Below are 3676 nucleotides of genomic sequence, written 5' to 3'. Positions count from 1 at the left end.
GGAGTTAGCCATGTGGGATCTATCACATTTACCACTATGCTCGCTCTTAACAGGCTAGTTTTAAGATTCATCCATGTGGTTGAATATAAAAATATTTTGTCCTTGTTATGGTTGTTTAGTATTCCATTATATAGATATACCAAATATATCAATGCTACAATTTTTTTTGTGTTTTCTACTTTTAATGGATATTTTAGCTTTTCCTAGTTTTTGGCTATATGAATAAAGCTGCTATATGAATAAAGCTGGCACAGTGGTTGCATTACTGGACTTCCATGTGGTCAACCATGGCTTGAATACTGGACCCAGCCACTTAAAACTCATGCTGGGTACATGTGTGTGGATGCCCAGGATCCCAGGAGGAGACAGGATTGCGGCATGGCCATCTTCCCTGGGGGGTTATGTCTCACTTTCTGTCTGTCTTTCTCTGTGTCTCTAGTGAGCACAGGTACCCTATAGCAAAAAATTCTCTAAATAAATAAATAAAGCTGCTACGAACATCTTTGTACAAATATTTCTCTTAATAAGTGTATACTTTCATTTCCTGTAGGCACATGTATAGAAGTGAAATTATTTGGTTATGGCATTGGCATATGTTAGTGGCTTAGTAAATACAAATAATTTTCTAAGGTGATTATACCTGTGAACCTTTTCCATAGGGCAGGCGCCACCACGCCCTACCTGTGAACTTTTACAGGAAATGATACTGTTTCCTTCACTTTTAAAAAAGATGTTCTATGTAAAATATTTACTTATTAATTTTATATATATACACACAGAGAGATAAATAATTTTCATTTAATTAATGTACATCTGTACAGCATACAAGATAGTTTTTCTGAGCATGAACAGAGTGTGTATTAGTCTAGTCAAAGATATTACCATGTACATTATCAACACCAGATAGCTTTATATACTTGTGTCTTTAAAAGTTTTTTTCTGATTTCTTTCCTCTCACTCCCTATTTTCCATCCTCTTCTACTGTCTACAGTTGCCTTCCCTGCTTTTATATCTTCCAATCTCTCACGTTCTGCCAGAGTGCAGACATTCAGTAAATATTAAGCAGGATATATAATGTCGGTATTTCATAGTCTGGCTTGCTTTGCTTAGCGTTAGATATTCCAGATTCATTCACTTTGTATCAAGTGTCAGGATCTCATTTTTATTTTTTTTGATGACTGAGTAGTATTCTATAATGTATATGTGCCACACTTTTTTTTTTTTTTTGAGAGGTTTTCACTATAGGGCACGTGTGCTCACCAGACAGACAGAGAGAGACAGAGAGACAGAAAGCGAGAAATCACCCCCCAGGGGGGATGGTCACGCCGCAATCCCTTCTCCTCCATTCTCCTCTCGGGATCTTGGGCACGCACGCACACGCGCCTGGTGTGAGTTTTAAGCCACCAGGTCCAGGACGCGAACCGCGGTCGACTATGTGGGAGTCCAGCGACATAGCCATTACGCTAACTGCTGGTTCCCTATGTGCCACACTTTTTCAACCCATTCATCTGCTCTTGGACATTTGGGTCTATTCCATATCTTAGCAACTGTGAAATAATGCTTCAGTAAACATGGATGTGCAAATGTTTTTCCAACTGAGTGTTTTCCTATCCTTTGCATAAATACCCAGGAGTGGAATTGCTGGATCAGATAGTAGTTCTATTTGTAAGTTTTTGAGGAACCTCTATATTGTTACCTACAGTAACTATATTAATTTACAGTCCCATCAACCGTGTAAGAGGATTTCCTTTTCACTGCAGCCTCACCAGCACTTATCATTCTTTGTTTTATTTAATTTTAATCATTCTGACTGGGGTTAAGTGTATTTCATTGTGTGTGTGTGTGTGTGTGTGTGTGTGTTTGTTTTGTTTTTTTTTTTAAGAGGTTTTTGCCTTAGGGTATATGTGCTTGCAGGGAGAGAAAGACAGAAACAGTGAGAAGGAAAGTGAGAAATTACCCCTCCCCTCCAGGATGAATGACTGCCCCATATTCCCTTCTCTTCCATTCTCCTCCTAGGATATATTGGGCTTGAGTTTCAAGCCACTGAGTCTGAGACTCAAACTGCAGTCGGCCGTGTGGTGTAACCGCTATGCCATCTGGTAGCCCCTATCATTGTGGTTTTGATTTGCATTTCCCTTATGATAAGAGATGTTGAGCATTTTTTCATATGTTTTTTTGGCCAATCATATGTTTTCTTCGTCTGTTCAGCTCATTTGTCTGTTTTTAAATTGGGTTATTTATTTATTTATTTATTTATTTATTTAGTGGTAAGCTGCTTGAGTTCCCTGTAGATTCTGTTTATTAGCCCCTTATCTGAGGCATAACTTGCAAATATAGTCTCCCATTCTGAGAGTTGTCTCTTCACTTTGATTATTATTTCTTTTGCTGTGGAGAAGCTTTCTAGCCACACTGCAAGTCCCATTTGTCTATTTTCAGGTTGATTGCCTGGGCTTTGGGGTCTTATTTATGAAGTCTTTGCCTACTCCAATGTCTTTAAGAGTTTCTCCTGTGTTTTTCACCAGTAGTTTTAAAGCTTGAGATTTTATGTTTCAATCTTTGATCCATTTTGACTTGATTTTAGCTAGTGGTGAGAGATAGGAATCCAGTTTGATATTTTTGTAGTGGATATCCAGTTTTTCCAGTCCATCTGGTGAAGAGAGTTTCTGTTTCTCACTCTATTTCTTGTGCTCATTGTCAAAAATCAGTTGACTTGGGACCAGCAGTTAGTGTAATGGTCATGTCGCTGAACTCTCATGTTGCTGACCGTGGTTGGAGTCCTGGACCCGGTGACTTAAACGCACGCTGGGCACTTGTGCGTGTGTGCCCAAAATCCAGAGAGGAGAATGGAAGAGAAGGGATTGCAGTGTGGCCATCCCCCCGGGAGGTGATTTCTCACTTTCTATCTCTCTGTCTTTCTGGCGAGCGCACGTGCCCTATAGCAAAAAACTCTCAAAAAAAAAAAGAAAAAATCAGTTGACTTTATGTTTTGGGGTTTGTTTCTGGGTTTTCTTTTCTGTTCCATTGACATACATGTCTGTATTTGTGCCAGTACCTTGCTGTTTTGATTATCACAGCTTTAGTAGTATGTTTTCTAAAGAATTATTTAATTTAATTTAATTTATTATTGTTATTTAATTTTTGGCACACATGCACATGTGCCTGATGTTTTTTTTCAAGTTGCTGAGGCTGGGGTTTGAACTGTAGTCAGCTATGTGAAGTCTGGCTCCCTTAACCACTAGGTTACAGAGCTGGCCTCCAGCTCACTTTTTTTTTCTTTTTAGAGGTTTTTTCCTTAGGGCATGTGCACTCACTTGAAAAAGTGAAGACATCCCTGGGGTTGATGGCTATGCTGAAATCCCTTCTCCTTCATTCTCCTCCCAGGATCTTGAGCATGTAAGCACAAATGCCCTGCATGGTTTTCAAGCCACCAGATCTGGGACTCTAGCTGAAGTCGGCCATGTGGGAGTCCAGCAATGCAACTGCTATGCCATCTGCTGGTCCCATCAACTCACATTTTCAATAAGAACATTCTCCCCTTTATGATGAAGATTCAAAGTTTTAGAAAATCAAATATAGTTGTCAAAGCTAGGGTCACATGCCTGTTTCCTGGACTGTCAGTCTCATCAAAATAACATTCAATGGAAAATTGAGTCCCCAAAAGGAAATGGGATGCAAT

Source organism: Tupaia chinensis, unplaced genomic scaffold, assembly GCF_000334495.1.
Source record: "Tupaia chinensis unplaced genomic scaffold, TupChi_1.0 Scaffold000399_1, whole genome shotgun sequence".
Taxonomy (NCBI): domain Eukaryota; kingdom Metazoa; phylum Chordata; class Mammalia; order Scandentia; family Tupaiidae; genus Tupaia; species Tupaia belangeri.
The sequence above is the reverse complement of the archived record's forward strand: the minus strand, read 5'-3'. Positions refer to the sequence as shown.